At 41.8% G+C, this 20,589-nt stretch overlaps 1 protein-coding gene and 1 long non-coding RNA gene across 2 annotated transcripts in view; both read right to left on the bottom strand.

The window, feature by feature from the left end:
* Nucleotides 1-20,589, bottom strand: part of TMEFF2 (transmembrane protein with EGF like and two follistatin like domains 2) — a 114,252-nt gene that overhangs the window by 74,390 nt on the left and 19,273 nt on the right. The window lies entirely within an intron of this gene.
* LOC306804779 lies at nucleotides 15,944-18,461 on the bottom strand. Its single transcript, XR_013774999.1, has 2 exons — nucleotides 18,362-18,461; nucleotides 15,944-16,728 (listed from the first exon to the last, which is right to left on the bottom strand). It is a non-coding gene; the product is annotated as an uncharacterized lncRNA (long non-coding RNA).

Consider the following 20,589-nt stretch of genomic DNA (forward strand, 5'->3'; position numbering starts at 1 on the left):
GAAAAGGGAAACAAAATCAGCATAAAAGGAAGAGCGAAGTTGCAAACAATTTTTACAGCTTTGCCTGCATCCTGTAGTCTTTTTGCAATAACAGTCTCTACTTACTCACCTACCTGCTTGAAGAATTTGAACTCTCAGGATCCTCTTTTTTCAGCCAGAAGGATTTTAACACAGTATGGATATTATCATAGGAAATAATAAAATAGTCATATAATAGAGTCATCTGGACCAGTAGACAAGCCCAGATCTTTTCCTACAGAGCAGTCCTTCTTTAACTCTGGACTAGGGTTTACATAATAGTGCAAGCTCTGATCCACAGACACCACCATTTTAATGGGAGTTTAACAGTCTGGTGCATTATTTGATTTCCAAATGCAGTCAGTGCCAGCCCATCATTAGAATCAAGGCAATAATGTGGCCCCAGGGAACACTTCTCCCTAGGCCCCAGTAATCACCATCAGCCCTTACACTCATGCCAAAGTGTTAGTTCATTCAACATTTTGCTCTTTTTTGTTACAGCTTAAAGAGAAGAACGGAGGGTAATTTCATACACAAATGTACAAGAGATTTGGTGCTCATCTGGTGTGAAGAAGGTAATTTAAAAGCTCTGCTATTTAGAAAATCTAAATATAAGAAACTTTGGCCTTCATTTATTGAGATTCTGAATCAGGTCTGGAGACCAATAATAGTTCAGCTCACAAACCATAAAGAGATGCAAGCCCCACTAATTTCATGCTCTTTTAATCTGCTTTCATCAACTGTGTGGATTTTGTAAAAGCACTCAAAAATTAGATGTTACCATTTAGTGAAAGCATTGACTGATTTCTAAAGGGTTAGCTTGCAGCTACTGAAAACATTAGTGACACTGCAAATAATCCAGTGCTATGTGCTTCCCTGCACTACATGAGTTCTGCTCTAGCAACATATATATATATAATTGTATGGAAGTTATTCCATGCTTTTAATAAAGAGAGAGAAAAAAAGGCTTGGCCTGGATGTTGATCTGATTCCAATGAGGTTATATAAATAAACTGTTACTTGTAGCCCCCAAGACAAACAGTTTGGCTGTGCTCAAACACCATATTCATTAGCATGGATTGTATTTACACAAATGGAAAAAAAAATGACCAAGGCCATTGATTTCATCATAACAAGCAACACAAAGCAGCTGAATGCTGTTAATCAACAGCGTGAGCAATATTGCTTTTACCAGTTTTTAAATAAGTTTTTTCAACATGGATTTTCTTCATTTCTGTGATCATTGTTATAAATAATTGCATTAGAGTGCTGTTTCATCAAATTGTCTCACAACTGCAATAACCTTTCATCAAGATTTCTAGGACAGCAGTTACTGTGAGTATAGAGAGAGCTGATTCTGAGAAAAAAAAGCTTAGTGCAAATGAAAACACACTGTGTACATCACTGGCACTGTGCTGTGCAGTTACAGAGAGCATTAATGGGGAACAAGCCTGATGCCATCCAGCTCATCAACTACCCTCAGTTTCTTGATCAGAAAAATCAACATCATCTCCATCCTTTCTCTCCAAGTCAGCAGAATGCTGAAAAAGCTCCTGTGAGCAACAGCCACAGTGCACATCAAAGCACAGACACTGCTCATATTATCCATCAGAAGCACCTGTGGCAAAATTAAGACACCTGACCTCCACTCCTTGCCTCCTTGGAGAGGAGGGATGCAGAAGACAACTTACCAAGAGCTGAAGTGGTGGATGGGCACTAAATAAACTTGCTACACACTGCCTGAGCATAAAAACCTCCCCAGGAAACCAACAGGAAAGTCACTTCCAGCATCAACCACCAGTGTACTATTAGGTATGCTCATGCTGAACAAATTCTAATTTCTCAACCTAATTTCTGTGGAAAGGGGGAAATAGAAAACAAGACATTGCCTGTTTGACCTAAGGCAGAGGTTGAGAAGAAGTGCAGTGGCTGTCACAGGAGAGAGAGGTTTGGAGAGAGGGGACACGTGTGAGGAAGTGGAAAGAACTGGGATCAATGGGCCATTTGGTCTCTGCCACTTGTCTATGCAACTACTCAGCTGGCTCTCATCAGAAAAGATCTGGACTGTGAACCTGGACAACTTCTTTCCTGATGGAAGATGCACATGCAGAAATTACCATGAGATCAACTATTCAGTTGGAATTTATATGTTGAACTTTTCACCTCTATGGAAAAGGTGACAGCATTTTTGTGAGGTTTTAAAACGTGCAATAACATCTTTCAAAATGGGGGAAAAATAAAGCACAAGAGAGAAGGAAATGCACATGGAAATATCATTCCTTACTGAAATCAATGGATACTGTTTTTGATAACACTACACAGTATTTATCATGCCCCCTTCTCCAGAATGCAGCCAGTGAAACTCTGACATGAACTCAGCTGAAACCCAGCTCTGATTACTATATGATCTCTGCAAACCCAGGCTGTGTTAATGCTTTCAAATGAAATGGAAGGTGTTTAATAATTTTAACTCAAAGGCTTCTGTGAAAATTTAGTAGTATGTTCATTTTGATTACTTTGGTGTTCAGCGCAGACAGGCTCCGGTGATTTTATCACAGTCCTGGTATGGCTGAAACTCACTGGAAAGAAAAATCACCCATTTCACTGCTCCTTCGAGAATCAATTGGTAAAGCCCTTTATCAACAGAAAGCAGGGGAGGTGAGCTAAAGCACTGCTTGTATTTGTTCAAAGTACAAAACGTGCTAGTCAGATCTAAGGAAAAAATTATATGACAACTGGGTTAGAACTACGCAAGGCCAACCTTTTCTGTACTGTCTAGAGATCCCTTGTTCATAACCTCAGGCTACTATCAGCACTGTGATGCCTGCAACAAAGTACTATGTGCACATTAGCACTTGATGAACTGAATGAATAAATGTTAAATCCCAAAGCAGGATGTTCCTTGTGATCTCTGCTAAAAGCCCACAACCCTTTTAAACAAGAGCCTCAACTCCATCATCTCTGTGGCATCCAAAGCATCACGAGAAACGAGCCAGTTTCCCACACACCGTGTCCTGCCAAGCCCAGTCACTTTTCCAAACACTTATGTAACTGTTCAGGGGGAAAGGCTGGGGCTAGCCCCATGTGCTCTGTGCTCAGCTCGCTCTGATGGGATGCCTTCTGCTAAATGGAGCAAGCTCCTCTCAGCCTCCACCCTCTGGCTCTCCATCTCTCTTGTCAAAGTGCTGGCAGAGCCCTGAGCAATAAGCAGCTCATCCAGTGCTCGGGCAATGCTGGAACAACTGCCTTGTGCTGACAACCTGCTGTTTATTCCCAGAGATCCTTTCATGGCAAAGTGCTTTGTCAAGGTTCAGACTCGGAGCACAGGAACAGCACATCTGTGTCCAGGCTCTGATCTGCAATTAAAAGATTTCTGTTGAGCAGGATATTTGGACTGAATCCTGGGCCTGCCTTTCCATCCTCTTTTCCATTTTAATCACAGGCTTTCTTTTGTGTTTTCACTCTTTGTAGTTACCTTGGATGACTGTAAACTGGGCGAACAGGATAAAACACCTTAACACCCTGCACTGTTAAGCAAAGCAGCATGGCTGCAGAGCACAGGTTCAGCAAACAGCATTCAAATTGATGAGACACGACCCAGGATCCATGAACCCAGCTTTAAAAAATACCTTTCATCAAAAATAATCAACCTGAAGCACACCTTTTCCCCCTTTGGTTTCTAGACTGCATTGCCAGCTTGCTTTCTACCACAGAGTGACAAGAGAAACTCCTTAAAAGCAATCAAAGAAATCTCAGATCTTCAATAAATCACATGTAGAGGATCCTGAGGTTGTGATTAAATTCAAAAGACCACAGAGCCCACGATGAAACCACAAAAGTTGGCAGCAAGCGCCACCCCTTGCTATGCACAGTTGGGAAAGGAGCCATCCTCCCTAAGCTTTTATTTACAGCTCTCTTGACAATATTTAGCTATACCTGGAGCCATGAAGCCCATACTAGCATTCCCAAAGCTTTTAAGGACCTCCAGAGCAGGCCCCTAGAGACAGCCAGTCTGTGAGCCACGGAAGAGAAAACCAGCAGGGTGGAGATGGAGGTTTTCTTGGGCCCCAGGGACAAGATGTGTGGCAGCTCCCAGTGGGTTTGATTTCCCTGCTGCAGAAGGAAGCCTGTGCTCAGACTAGACCAGTCAGACTGAAAGCAAGTTCTGATTCTGGCATAAATCAAGAGGAGACAGCACGAAGACTACGGGGAGCAAAGAAAAGATGGAATCAGGAAACCACAATTCATCATTTATCTTCCCAGTATCCTGCTAACAACGGAAACTTCCAAAATAATGACTATTTAAATGCAGCCTTACATGCAATGTATCATCCCTGAACAGAGTATTGAAACATCAAATAGAGAGTTCTATGATCAACAGGATGTTTACAAATAATTATTAGGAGGTGATTGCCTAATTTTGGTCTATACTTTGGTGTATTTACACTCTTACATTCAAACACACCTGTACTTTGTAATATTTACATATCTGTAGTTTGAGGCTTCCCTTAGTAGTGCTATAAAAATGCTGATTTACTACTTATGCAGACACGGTACACATTTTACTGTGCTGCAAATGCAATTTGCCAAGCTGCTTCATTCCACCCTTTGTAGTTGTATGATTAAATATTTTGATTTTCCTCTATTTATTTTGCTTAATAAACTTTCATGCATTTTGTTCAACAAATACTGCAAAGTTTGCCTCTTGCTAAAAAAAAACCCAAAAAACATAATTTCAGAAAAAAAAAAAAAGGTTTCACTATCAGTTTTTAGGGTTACCACTTGACTGAAATATTACTGAAATATGAGAATTACTGTGCTGAGCATTCAGTTTTGACCATGGAAGAATATTAATAAACACCAATGCTCTCTACTTCACTGGAATGCTCAGAAACCAAGTTCCAGGTACAAAGAATGACACTTCTGAAAGCACCAGTCTGGAGTGGTTATGGATGTTTTCTTACACACACCCAGTGATATCTGTTTTCTCTGTTCTTGCATAAATCTTCCTCCATTAGCTGATTTGATCAGATTTATGAGAGATGAACTGGCTCTCTCAAAGCTCCTTCTACAGTCTCAGTAAAACTATTATGCTTATTTAGATCTCAGTTGCTTATTTGTAAAATGAAAATAACTGTACTCTTCTCAGAGAGGAACTTAGCTTCATCACAAGAAGACACACAGTGACTGCAAACACTGTAATATTCTTCTTTAAAGGATAATAATGCTGACATTTCAGTAGTGTTCTGTTCTTCCCCTCTAAGAATTGTTAGAGCTAAAACGCAATGTTTCATACCACATACTGAAGTGCCAAGGGAGAGTATGATATAAATATACAGATATGAAACAGCACCTAGAAATGATGAGTTTGATCTTTCAAAAGACAAATCACTAATCTCTGGCTCTAATAAGATACAGAATGATAAAGGTCATGCTGAATAAAGGACTAAGCTGACGGATCAGCCCAAAAGTTTCAGAACTGATAATGCTGCTCTTGTCCCATTGGGGGGGAAAAAAAGCAATCCTTTGTGTGACCTGCAGCAGAGTGTTACAGACACATTGGAGAGATCCTTTCACTGTGCTTAATGCAAGGGCAATTTTAAACTCACCCAAGGATGTGCAGGCTGAAGCGTGGCACAGTGCTATTTTAAATGCCACAAAATTATTCCATTTATTCCTTCAAAAGACACTTTCAGTCTGAAACTGGTAAAAGCTCTTTCACCTCCGCACATCTTTATGAGGATGATTAATGTGATTCAGTAGAAGTTGCCAGGTGACTGTGAAAGGACCTTTGGTCAACAGTAACTTGAATTAGCTGCTGACATGAAAAAGGAATTGCAGAGTAATACAGCTTTATTCAATTTGGGGCTTGCTAGTTTAGGACTTGATGTAAATCTGATCCACAATTGCCAGCAAATAAGAGCCTCAGCAGAGCACCACCAAAATCCCTGATTTACACCTTTCATTCCCAACAGTGTGAGCATTTCACTGTCAGTCCCACTGGGGTGATAACTAGTGTGTGGCAGTCTGCAGAGCTCTGCCTGATTTTTCTTCAATTTCTTTTGCTCAGGTGAGCTGGGCTCTGTCTTGTAAAACCCAGCCCCTGGTGCTTGTCTCTACAATAAGAGCAGTAAAGATCTGTGACCTCTCACAGCCACAGAAGCTGTTACAAAAGTGCTGGACTTCACCTGCTGCTCTTCTCCTTAGTCACCAGTGAACTGGCTTGTCCATTGCTTTCAAGATCTTTGAGGAAAGCTAATGTTCTAACGCTAAATAAGCAAGAAGTCTGAGAAAACAGACTTTTTTCCACTGAAAAGTTAATTTCTCTACATCCCCAGGTGAAAAAATGCTGCAAGGTATAGCTGAAAAATTGGCAAGTTCTCTACTTTCCTTTCAGAAGCCACTTTGATGTTATTCTGGGTTGAATTTGCAACTGTGCTTTCAGGTAAAGATCAGGTCATACTGCAGTGATCAGGTTCAGCAGACAAGGAGTAGAGAAGGCAGAGAGAGGAAGAAGAGAAGAGAAAATGAAGGTACACTTTTGGGAAAGCTGTGAAATGAGGCAACTGCACTCTTGTGTTTTCTCTGTCACCCAAGTGAACTCATTAATGCCTGCAGAATTTGAGGGAGATTGATTAATTGCATAAAGACCCAGAATGGACATGGCTATTGTCATTAATTCTAAATAAATACAGTATCATACAAATTGCATCTAAGGGGAACAAAAAAAGCTTTTGTCCCTCCCAGCAGCAAGGAAAATACTAAGTAAACAGTGTTAATTATGGAAACAAAGGGATGGAGTCAGGCACAAAGCTTTTAGGTCACTGACTCCATTCATAGAAGGGGGAAAGAAAAGAGGGTAAGGTACTATCTAACCTAATTATAGCTCTGTAAAAATTATTTTCAAGCCATTAACTGGATTTGGCCTACTTAGGCTGCAAACTTCTAGGGGCAAAGACTTGCTCTTCTCAATACTTGCCTGTCTTGCAAAATGCAGACTGTGTCCCTGACCAGAGCTCCTGGCCCCAGTATATTAATCTCCCAAGCCATGAAGGTGAGCCAGCCTTGGCTGGACATGTGCCAGGAGCTATACCTGCTGCTGAAGGACTTCTGGAGCTCTCACTTGGAATCAGCAGCTGGCAGAATGTGGTTTGAGATTTGTGAGCTAGGGTGGAAAGAAGAGAGAAACTCAATTCTTCCCATGAAAGCTCTGCTTCTTTGGCATCAGAATAGGCAACCATCCTCCCCCTGCAGAGATCAGCACGAGCCAGAAGCCAGGCCAGGAACAGCTTTTCCTGAGAACTCAGGGATATACCTATAGTCCTCCCCAAAACCAATCATCCAGAATCTGGGTCAGTGTAAAAACAATTGGAAGAGTTACAGAGTTGAGTGGACCTCTCGAGGACTGATCCCAAGTATCTTTCAGGCTGAAAGCACTGTTCGCTGAGAATGAGCACATTCTTTTTGATTTTCTATTTCTTCCAGGTCAGTGCTGGCATAACCTGCTATCTGCAGAGAACCATTTATTGTCATGGTTCTGCTGTGAAATGTATGATACCTGCTGGTTTTGTTCAGGCCTTGGGTGCTGGAACCAAGACAACACAGAAGTGATTCCATGGAGTGGGTGAGGGAATGTTTGAGGAGATGTCTTGCCCAACTCTATGACTGCAGAGAAAAAAATCTTGAAAATATAAGTGCACTATTAAAGATCCTGAAAGGCAATAATAGAACTGAAACATTTTTTTCAAACAAGCTGATTTGGAGTCATTCCTGATTTTAAAATGCGCTGTGAGGGACGGCACAGTGTAGAAATTCTGTGTTCTCCAATGGCCCACACCTCCCAGCACCCCAGCCATTACTTTTCAATTGCAGGTGAAGAAGCTCCACAGTGTAATTTATAAGTCACCTCCAATCTGTGGAAAGCTCTGATATATTACAGGTAAAAGCACTTTGCTTCTTACACGGCAATCAGCAGATGTCAGGAGTACAAGTGCTTGGCTCTACTGGTATTCAGCCTCATGCATAGCTTTGAAAAACACGTGCAGAAGAGCTGGCCAGAAGCATTATTTTTTAATTAAGAAGGGGAAAAAAAATCTTTACAAAGCACCTTAAACTGACAAGGTGAGGTGTGTGGAATGACCTAAGACAGACAGGCACTGATTGAAAGCCATTGAGGTAATTCCCGAAGTAATTAGATCTTTGGACAACAAAGTGATGAAACAGGACAAATGACCTTTTCTCATTCGCACACCACCAGCTTATTTTTCTGATTTGCTCCACTCTCCAGGAGCAGTATTTCTTTTAAATACTATCAGAAAAAAAAATATGGCCACTGCTCTGAGCTAGGATGCAGAGTATCTGGATTCAGCGCCTGGCTCTGCTGCAGATTTCCAATATGACCTTGGGCACATCCATTAATCTCTTGCATCTCAGTTCTTTAGCAGTAAAATGGAAGGAGAGCTACTACTTTTTCCTTGCCCGCTTGCTTGTCTTCTCTGCGGAGCCCGTGAGCGTTTTCAGAGCAGAGTTTCCTGGCACAACCACCTCTATAAATTCAGCAGAGGCCATGGGAGTCAAACACTGCTAAAAGCCAGGCAGAGGGAGGCCAAAGGCAGGATTGGGAAGTGCTGTACTCCCTGTACCTGTGTCCTGGCTGTATCTGGGACGTTCCCAGGCTGCTCCCTGCCCATTGGGCAGCAGACCAGCCCCTGCTGCCCACTGAGCTGCCCACCACAGGTAACCCAGCAGCTGCATTTGTGAGGCGGCTCCCATGACCTCAAAACCACACTTGAAACACAGAACTCGCTTTTAGAGCACAGGAGGAGCACAGATTTAAGCCTAAGCCACATGGAAACTTTTATCTAAGGCACCGCATCAGAGAATTACATGTTGGCCTCACAAAGTTACTGTGAAAATCTACCTTTTTTTGGCATCTGATCACCCCTTTCCTGCACGTGTGAGAGAGCAAATACATAAATATGCACCCAGTCAATGCCATACAAGCTCTGTCTGCGTATCATATGCAAATACCTACGTGTGTATGAATACACATCATTACACACCCACACACGATCACATTTCATCCCAGGGAGCAATGTCAGAGTTGGTTTACCATCCCAATAAACATCCAGCTTGACACATTTTCCGCAAGACCTCTGTGAATTCTGCATAATTACATTTTTGAGGATGTATTTTGCCAATGTGCCAGATAACAGCAGAAGCACAGCTTTGAGTTGACTGCGTTCTTACTCCCACCAGTGTCCTTGCTATGACAGTTTTGATACAAACAGTGTGTATTAGATCATTAGTACAGAGACAACCCTCTCTCCCTGCCACGCTTCTGAAGCTCAGGCTGATGAATGGGAACTTGCTACTTTTGTGTGGAGCTGGGCCAATATATCACAAAGCTGTGCCCAGGGAACGACACCTAGACTGCCTCTGACCACGCTGCTGGGGTGTTCCCTATCAGCAGAAACAAACAAACAAAAACACACAACATGCCTACAATCAATCAAGACATAATTTTCTATAAGCACAAGGAAGGTCACTTATTGACTAATAAGGCAGCCAATTATCCAAGGCCCATTAAGAAGTATGAGCACTCAAACCTTACCCTGCCCGTGTGAGATTTCTCTGTGACCCGTTTGCAGGCGCTCTTAAAAAGGTGAAAAATTACAACATATGGAAATGTGCAAAAAATAATGGGTCTAAGATTTCTGTGAATGAACCAGGAACAAGGGCAGGTTTTTTATTTTTGTGTGCGTTCATTTATTTTTAATTTTAATCACAGACTACTTCAAAAAATAAAACTTGTAAAATCTCTCCCCAACCTGGAAGACCATGAAACGACCTGGAAGAGATGACACTAATCACCATCAGAAGCTGTCCACTGATCCAGCCTTACCCTCTGCATCACCCTGTTGCTAATCAAGTGGCTGTATTGATCCCTTCTCCTTGGATGCTTTCCCTGTTACCCCAGGGCCCATGCAGTGCAGCTTGAGCTTTCACAGCTCCCTTACAGCCAGGCATCGACTCTGATTTGGAACAGAGTGGGGCAGCCCTGCACCACAAATACAAAAATGTTTTAGCTCTTCTGTGGTTAAATCTGCCCTCCAGAGATCACATGCCACTTTCTATCAGTGCTAGAGAAGCACAATAACTTTTTGATTTTCTCTTTCCGTCAGTCTCTGCATGACTCCCACAAGTTTTGGATCAGATTCTAAAAGAATACTAATTCCCTACAAGCCTCATGAGAATAAGTGGCTTCATTCAGATGAGATGCCCAGCCGGAGCTCCCACTGATGGAAAGGCTGTGCTAGAAATCATGCTGGATTAAGGACCTTTGGAGGACAGAGCTGTCTGAACCCAAACCACAGGAACTGGCTTTATACATTCTTCTGACCATGAAAGCATTCAGAAATCTGAATTTTGGCTATTTTTGCAAAAAGCAAAAAAGGAAGGTCTCTTTACATCCATATTTATGGACTCTGTTATTTTTCATTTTTGTTCAAGATCAAATTCTGGCATAAACCGGCTCTTCTCTGTTGACTTTGCAATTACACACAATGCTTGCACTGGGCTCTGCATTGACCCTGCTGATCCTCCTTGTCATCTCTTCCTGATCTGCTCCTGTGCTATCTCTCCTCTGAATACCACAGTGATGATCAGTTGCCTCTTAGAATCAGTGACTGGTCTAAAAAGACTTATTCCAACTTTAACTAAAATTACAGTTATTACAGTTGAATTTAAAACAAACAAACAAAACAACCAACCAATGAAAAAAAATTGCCAACCCCATCCAGTTTCTTTCCCTCTATACTAATAAATTGAAAAATTCTACTGGAAAATTCCAAAGATAGTGTTGTATGCTTACATTTACACACTAAGTTTAGAACAAGATAATGTGGCATTTTAATTACAGTTTTTCTATTTATACATTTCCTATGTGGCACAAGCCCCCTCTAATGAAAGCATGTTTTAGAGCAGCTTCAACACCCAGCATTATTACAAGTTTTTGAATGTGCCAGAAGCTTATCAGCTAAAATATGTTAATTTCTCTAATAGGGTAATGAAGTCTAAATGCTTTCAGGAAGACATTGCTATGATAATGGGTCTACTTAAAACACAACATTAGGAGAACCTTGATTACAGGTTGCTCAGTAGTTTCTGACTTCCTTAGGAACCAGAGTTTGTTCCATTGCTAATTTGCTGCAAGAGCTGCTGGGAAGGAAGCTCATCTCCATTTACTTAGTCAGTCACCTTTGACAACAAAACCAGAGTTAGATTCCAAGAAAAGCTGCTAATGCAACTGCACTATCAAGGCATTAAGGCTGACTTAGAGCTGCAAAGGCTTCGATGATGAAGCGACTCCAGGGGAGCAAGAGGATTCTGTGCTGGTGGCACACAGATCAGAAGCTGATGGACAGTCAGAATGAAGTGACAGGTTTGATGAGATGGGAAAAAGGCAGGGCAAGGGTGGTGAAGGTGGCAAGCCCACTAAGGAGCCACCTGGCCAAGGTCTGTGCACCTCTGTGGAGCAAGCCTCTGCATTTCTTCTCCTCAATGCTTGGTTATTTGGGAAGTCCCCCCTCAAGACACTTGTGCTCTCTGGGCTTTATGAAGCTGGTGACTTCCCAAGACTTGAGCCTTACCAACACGTGTTTCTTCCACTTTAAACACACACAGGCAGCCCTCAATGGCAGCTCTCAAATCCCCCTATTTCAGACCCATGGGAAGCAGGATAGCATCACACAGCTTGTGACCAGGAAGGTGCAGAAGCAGAGCTCTGTATCACCTTGGTGCCCCCCAGCCAAAAGCACCACCCACCAAAGCCCTGCACATCTCAAGCCTGCACTTGCCCTTGCCTCACTTCAGAACTGCAGGATGCAATAGTCCCACATCCCTTCCCACATCCAGGTATTTATTGCTGCCAGTTACCTGGCCTGCCTGCAAACACACACTTCTTTATTTCTCTGCATACACTCCCAGCTGCAGGATCAAGGCACTGCAGAGCCAGCAATGATTCAGCTTCTTGCTGGATGAAGAAGAAGTACATGGGGTGTATCTCATGTGTGCATGGAGGCATCTTGTCAAGCAGCAACCCATGTACAAACCAGCAAGCTTACACAGAAAATTAGATTAAAAAACTACTAAAAAAAGAGATACTTCTGTACTTAACAATCACACCAAGTTCTGACCCCAGACATTGCATCTGATTTCCATTATAGGAAAATCATGAAAGTCAGACCACATCATACAGATGAACTCCTTGAAAGGAAAAGGGCTTGATGTTTGTCCCCATGTGCTCAGCTGGGACTGTGCTCTCCCTTGTTGTGGAAACAAATGCTGCTGTAAATCTGGCAGTATTGAGCTCAGCTTGATCTAAATGAACTAAATAATCTAGTTTGATAGTTGCATTTTCTCTTATCAAAACAAATAGTAATCCACTCATTAAATCCAGTATTTCTGTAATTAATTTGCAGCAATTACAAATCACCTTTAATTGGATTAGCTATAATTACTATAAAATAATTTCCTGAAATCATGTTATATTTGTGAGATTTTTTTTTTAAATTTCAGTTTTGGAGATATTAACTTAGCTGAACATAACGAGAGACGAAGAACACTTCAGAGGTATCAGAACTCCCCCTATTCTTTTTTTGCCAAGCTCATCTGTGTATTGCTCCTTTTGTCCCCAGTGATTCTGTTTTGTACAGACCTCAATTAGCCAAAATTATTCACTGCTGCTCCTCCAATGTCCCACTGGCCCCTGTTGCAGCTGGGGAATTTTTCAGAAGCCTGGTGCCCATCACAACTCTCCTTTTCCAGTGTCATCCTGTCCTTGGCATTACCCACCTCCCTCTGACACAGAGGGGTCAAACCATGTCCATATTTTAAAAGCAAACAGACATTTCCCTTGGAACAGCGTGACATGACTTTAAGGAGCCAGTTCCTCTGACACCTCACATTTTTACGGTGGAAAAAAAAGTCTCAAGTCAGGGATCCACAAACTACCTACCATGCTCTGGGATAATCTCTATTAATAACAGAGCCCTGGGCTGTCTCTGCTGTACACAGTACATGGCTTTGATGTTAGACCCCACTTTTGGGAGGGGATATTTCCCAGCCAAGGGAAATTCACCTCCTGGGTTATGCTCTTCTTTCTGCTGACCCACCCTAACACAGCTGCAGGGACTTCAGTCAACACTGGCTGAGGATGTGGAGCACACCTCATACAGAAGGGTCATTCCCCTGCACTGTACACAATTTCACAGCTGCAGAAGCCACCTTGGCTTTCTCTGCTCATATCCTGAGATGAAATCAAATGTCGTGTAAGGAAGAAATCAAACATAAAGGGGGAAACGACCTATGGGCATAGCTGACCCTAGACAAATGGAATAAATTTGCTGGAAATACAGGGTTCTCATTCAAGACCTTTCATTCTTAAAATAAAATTACATGGCACATTGGCAGTACTGCTCTAACACCAGTCACAATTTCACATTTAATACATGCCGTAAAAATAGCACATTTGATTCACACGAGCATGTCACGTCACATAACTGTAACACTGGGCTGCAAGTTACATTTTCTGCCCCTTATATGAGTGTGCTGCCTTCCTTTCTCACACTCCAGCTCTCCTTGGGAGCTGAAGTCTAGCAAGATTTAATCAGGCTGAGCCATCTCAAAACTCATTTTTCAAACAGGTGGAGTCAAACCAGCTACTAATGCATAAAACAAAGTCCACTTGGAAAAAAAAAAAAAGAGGGAGTAGAACCAGGTGTCATATTAAAAAAAAAAAAAAATATATCACCAAAACTCATAAGTGATGCTTGCTTTAAAACACAACCTGACTTTATGTACAGCTCCAGTGCTTCTATTTGACTAATCCCTTATACAAAATGCAACTCTAGGGCTTTCAACAGCCTCTTTGAGTTCCATGGCCAATCATGGCATAAATGCAGAGCTCATATATTCAGCATCTTTGTTAAAGACATGGAGTGGCCCAAGTCATTTTGCTCAGTTTATATACACTTGTTGAAAATACGGTCTCTGACTTGATGCTCAGACATTAAGTATGTTAATATTGCAGTTGTAATTATATGTTTTTTTCCTTCTAATTTTGGAAGGATAATTCTTTGGAATAATTACATAGAGGGTGAGTTAAATTCTGGGGAATGGTTGAGTCACCAAGAGTCACATCTGCACTCATGCAGAAGGGCTCGTTGAAATCCTAAACATTTTTATCCCTTGTAATTATAAGAGCTGGGAAAAGCAAAAAGTTGGTTTATGCTTTTTAGGAGAAACACACAAAGTCTGTTTGAGAGATGCTGTAGGGATTTCCTCTAATGGAAACAGGGTAGCTGCTATGACCAGTTTCTGCCTTTAGACTTGCTGAAGATTTTCCGCTTCACAATTAGAGCAGCACTTCGTGTTTATCCAGTACCTTCAAACCTAAAGAGCACACAGACAAGCTACAAACAACAACATCTCTCAAATCTTACAAGCTTCCCACACAGAACTCCCACCTAGAGCCAGGGATGAAATGGAAGAGGACATGCAATCCACTGTACACAGACAACTCCAGTTTGTTGTACAGTCACTGCATAATAGGACACTAAAATACTCCCAAAAGGACTGAAGAAGGAAATTACATACAAGTGAAACTGCCATTTAAATGTCAGGCTTGCAGAATTCTAACTCTGAAGATGCTTATTTTGGAGCAACCAAGAACCCGTGGAAGAAAAGAAACAACAAATGAAAAGCAAATGGAATTTCTCAGTGTTCAAAAATGGGCTTTTAAAACCTGAAGGTCTAACATCTTAACAAATTCATCATCAGCCAAAATAAGTTCAAGTGGACCTGCTGCACCTTATTATCCTCTTTCCTTGCCTAGCTGTAATGCAGATTTATTTCAGCAGCCCAGGGTCTCTTAGTAGTGTTTGTGTGCTACCCGCAGGTCTGGAGTCCTCTATTCATTCAGTTATTTAAATAATAATACATATGTATAATCCTCCTTCCTTCTGTAACTGTTCTACTTGAAGAACCAATTAATTCCATTTGTTACTTCCTGGTGTATTATTTCTTCTCTACAAGCTGGAATCCCTTTAGGAACCCTGTCTGCCCTTGACTACTGATTATTTCCTTGGCTTTTCAATCATCAGAGCCTCTTCCTGTGGATTTTAGAGCATTATTGTGATTGTCAATTTTAATAATGCAGGTTTCCATAGTCTGTGCCTGCTGCAGGCCTCTAAAAAAAAAAAAGAAAGAAAAATAAGACAATCCTGCTTTCCATGGCTTTAAAAATAAATGAACCAATCATTTTGATTTTTTTAAAAATGTAAGTTACTCGGTCTTGCTTATTATATGCTCATATATTATGTGATGCATATGCAAACACTGACACTCACACAGCTCTTCTCTTCTGGTCTAAGAACTAGCCACAAAATGCCTTCAGATTTAGAGAAAGTGAGCTTCCAAAAGAACAAAGCAGGAAAAGGATCACCCATTTAAATGCCTTTAAGCAGGAGGCACTAAAGTCAGACCTTTGAATCCTGACCCCCTGAGGAATGGCACAAGCCAATTTATCTGTTGAGGTGTCCTGGTTTAGGGCAAATTTGGGAGAGAACCTCTGAATAGGATCCCTTCCCCAGCTGGTTAAGGAAAAGACATGAGGTTACACCAGCTTTTTCTCAAGACATTATAGATGAAAAGCATTTAACATATTTCCAGGAATTTATTTGTTTTGTAAGCACCACACTAAATTATCCTTAAGTGCTTGAATAAATACTAAGAAGCAGAAAATTCAGGAAACAAAGGCATTTCCTGAGGCATCAGACTTCAGGAAGCAAAGTCTCAGATCACCTGTACTTCCTCCTGCACTACTGCATGATTAGGGGAAGCATTAAATGCCTACACACTGTCATGGCTGGGTGGATGGTTTAATTTAGCTATCAGGCTTCAGACAGGCTACACCACCATCAGATTCACTCCTCCAGCTGCAGCCTTGGAAATTATAAATCTACAGCCAACGCCGCTGGTCTTCTCTATTTGCCTGCACCCAGACTGCTCTGGCATGGAGTGCAGAAAGGGAATTAAAACTCTTCCAGTTCATTTGCCAAAATGAACAGCAAAGTGATGCCTACAGTTCCAGCAGGGGCTTCTGCTATGGCTTTGATACTTGAATTAACACCATCAACAGAAACTTCACCTAAATACCGTGCTCTGTGCTGCTGCCACCACCTGAAGTGGTGCTGTGGAGCTGAGAGCAGGAGAGGAGCCAATGGGAAGTTTCTGGATGTTACCTTGGCCAAGCTCCACAGGACATCTCTGCTGTCCCTCTGCCTCAGTGATGGCAAGGGGCCCACAGAGTTTTTTCAGAGCTCCTCATTGTGGCAGTGCAAAATCAGGAGAGGATCTGAGCTGCCAGTCACATCTGTCTGTAAATAAACAGTGCATCTGCTCCCTGAGCTGCACAGGCACTGACAGGCTGATGTTTGTGAGATTATTTGGGACCAGCTGAGATGCAGCTCTGCCCCAGTTTTGTCCAAATAATGATTTCCAAATTAAACCCACCATAAGGCTGCTGATGAGAGCAAGCCAAAGCTCACAGCCGTACTGTATCTATGAGCTTTCAAATGCTGCCTTAGCATCTTCCTTTTAGTTACTGATCAACATAAGCACAAGCTCATCTGTTTTGAAAGAAACGCTCTGAAAAAAATACAAAAAACAGTCATGGCAAGCTGTGGGAACGCACCACAGTAAATCACCTAACAATTAGTAACAGCACTCGATTGAGATGTAACTAGTAATGTCCTATTAGCACAGAAAGCAGTGTTCAAAAAGCACAGGGATGAAATGGACAAGCTGAAATGCTGGGAAAAAAATGTTCCCAAGTGTAGCACTGCTCCCTAAAAAAACACCTATCTTCTACAAAGGAGTTAAAGCTAAGAGGAGCAGACAGAGGCAAAGAAAGCAAGGGGCAGCACAGGGAAGGATCCTCAGCATCCTGAAGGGTCTTGTGTTCAGCTTTCAGAATCCAAGGAAAACAGAACATCCAGTGCAATCAGTTTCATTCCAGCAAATTAGGATCATTATCATATCACCAGACTCCAGCATTCAGGTTTTTTCACAGCTGTGTAATACAAACACATTTTTTATATGAGACAATTCAGGTTCACATTGACACTCTCATCCTGTTGCACAAGCCAAGCATTTGCTGGTGGTTTTCAGTGAGCCATTTCCCAGTAGGGTAGCTCAAGGATGAAGCTTCTTTCACCTTCTTTGGAAACAGCTGCTCCTGACTATCTCCAGTGACATGATTTGGAAATACACTGACCCCAGCCTGATTCATGATGAATATGCACATAGAAACATAAAAATTGTGGGCATGCATTTATGCAGAATAATGCACACAAAGTATGCTCCCTTGTAATGCTCATACCTACAAAAGGTTAAATAGCCCTTGGTGAGAGGGAGCTATTTAAATGGACCTTTTTATAATGGCAAACTATAATGCATTCTGGTTACCTTCTGACATGGCTTACTTCCAGTCAGCATTAAGCAAAATTACTACCTGATTTCAATACATCTTGGTTCAATTTCATGCAAGCTTATTGTCTTCTAATTATCAACACAGCAATTTGATCTGCATCCAGATTAAGGCACTGCCCTGACTTCTAACACCAGAGCAATGCCTGTGGTGGCATGCTGACTCCTCAAGCAGTAAGCAGTTTGCTGTTGTCTCACATCCCCAAGGCACAAATAAGCAGATGCTGCATTAAAGCTTGTTTTACAAAACTGCTTCTGCTGTGGTATACATTTTTAATATAATATACTGAGTGTGTTACAGCAAAAACTTCCAGGGCCAGTAAAATCCTACAAATTCATTAGCAAAAGCAGCTTCTCAATTAAATCTAGCTGAAGGCTGGATCTAGTTGAAAATGACTGAAAAGCTTGATCTTGCTTGCCCCAGGTGAGCATGGCTCAGTTTACCACCCCTTTTTTCTTTTGGTGGCATTGCTTCTCATCAATGAGAGGCTTCACTAACCTCTCTCTTCTTTTTCTCACAAGGATACTGTGGTTGACTTAAAAACTTACTTTTTTTTTTTTGTTTTTTACAAAATTACAATTCTGAGTGCAAAAGAAGAGGCACAGCTTTTCATAGTTAGAATGGCTTCTACACAGAAGGCACTAGTAGGGAAATGTTTTGGAGCATGCCCTGACATGCTTTCATTCATGGGTAGGTTTAAAGGATCAGAATTACACCACCTGTTTTTGAAAGACAAGCCAAAGGAAAAAGCAACATTTTCACCGCTCTCTTTGTCTTATTTGCATTTCTTACCTACATTCTTCTCCCTCAGATGACACTGTCAGCTGCAGGATGACAGGAGAAGAGCACCTCTGGAGTACTCTCTAGCTAATCCTCTACAATGCCTGTAAACCACACAGTGAGTTGGTGGTTACAACAGCAGCTCTTGAAAAGCACACATTTTGCCCTTCCTCCAAACAGAGGGGAATCTTTGTTGAGCCCTTTGAAAAAACTCAAGCTAGGAGAGGATTATTATTCTACCAGTATTTGTTTAATGGCAGTGTAATGTAAAATGTTCTAAAAATTACTCTGGCCAGCAGCAGACTAGGGTTTGGATAAATCACCTGGTGGCTGCCTCTGGTAAATGTGACATTTGTCTCGCTGGTGTTTATGGCACAGCTGGCTGCTATTGCTGAGAGCCACGTTCCAGCAGCCTTGTGTGACTGCCTGCCTTGCAGCAAGAGAAGTTCTGTAACACAACCTGCAGGATTACTGTCTTTTATGAAACCCTCTGGCACTAAATCTTTCCAGACAATAACAGTGCAACCACAGCAAGGAGGGTGAGACATGAGAAGAGCTTTCCCATCCTCACCACTGGTTATTTCTTCTGTGCTTCCCTGTGCTCCCTCACCTCTTGGATGTATTCAGCATGTGTCCCAAAGGGTCACAAGGCCAGGGTGCTCCTCAGTGTCCCCTCCCACCCCTCTTTATGTATAAACACCACTATGAGACTGTGATTAATTTTGTCTCCACCTTCACCACCATTTTTTTCCCTTCACAGGAGGTAATGAAGATGAGGGCTGCTAGAACTGCTTAAGTCCAACCCATTATGAATAATTAAAAGTTGTACTAAGTCCTAAAAACCATAAGGAATTTCACTGCCTGCCCCACTCTGAGACACTGCCATTTGACAAGTGACATGGCTAAATGAATGCTCCATGCCATTAATTTAAGACTGGAATTTGCAGACATTTACATGGTGACACTTGTATCATACATGCCAGCACCTACCACCACTGCACAAGTAATTGGGCACTAATTTAACCTGGCCTTAGCAACTTTGTGCAGTCTGACAGCTCCCTGTGCAGCCACTGCAGAGTCTGCTGGGGATCTTATGCTCCTTCTACATCCCCCCAAAATAACAGAATTTCATCAGCTAGTTCTGCAAGGCCATTAAACACAGAAATGCAGATGAAGGAGATGGCCCTGATCCTGAAGGCACTTGCATGGGAAGGAGAAAATGCAGATTATGTGCCTAGCCACCACGTGCTGTTTAAAACAAATGGGGGTGCGTGTCCCTAATTATACAGATTGCACCAGTAATCTCTTCCAGAAAGAAGATACATCTTGTATAATACGATGAAAGATTGATTGCTTGTGCCACCATTTCTCCTGCCCCTAGCAGCTGTTTAATTCCCTAGTTAAGACAAAGCAAAATCTCTCCTTCCTGTGAAGCTGAAAAGCAATCTAGCAAGAAAATCTAGAGATGAAGACAGGAAAATATGGTGAAGTAGCCTGGTCAATTCCCAGGATACTATGTGTAGAAGTTTCTTCCCATTTGTTTATCAACTTTAAGCCTTCTTGTGCTCTGCATTTATAATTGCTTGCAGATGACTGTAACGCTCTAGAAAGTTACTTCAGATATTCTTTACAATACATAAATCACTGACAGATTTTCTCAGCATTACTTCCAAATCAAGGGTACTTGTTTGTCCACCTCTGTACTGCCTTGACACTGTATCAAACCATAGATTACTTTCAGTGTAGATGATTTCTGTAAAACAGATTTTCCGGACCATAACTGCCCATGAAAACCAAAAGGTTCTCTTTCAACCAACAACAAATGTTGCAGCACAGGAGTTGAGATGGAAAGGAAATACCTAAACCTCAGGTAGAGGTTTAGAATAGGCACAAAGAAAATGGAAAATCCTGTGAAAGACTGCCCAGTACCAGCTCATGCCTGTTAAAACTGCTCTTTTCAAGTAAGAATGAATGCCTTAAACACAAAACTTTTCACTTCATATGTATTCTTGTCAATTCAAAAGTGGCTCATGGTAGTGTTTTCAAATAAAAAGGGAATCCAAGAAAATCCTCCTGACAACAGAAGGAAAATTTCAGACTAAAAGCAGCTGTTATGCAGCTAAGGGCATCCAGAAAGAGCTCCTTACAGCAGAGGTGCTAGTGCATGCTGCACCTTTGTATCCTGAGCCCTTATGTAGCACTAATGGGCTCAGATACAGATTTACTCCACTGGTTTAAAA

Source organism: Erithacus rubecula (genome assembly GCF_903797595.1).
Source record: "Erithacus rubecula genome assembly, chromosome: 8".
Taxonomy (NCBI): Eukaryota; Metazoa; Chordata; class Aves; order Passeriformes; family Muscicapidae; genus Erithacus; species Erithacus rubecula.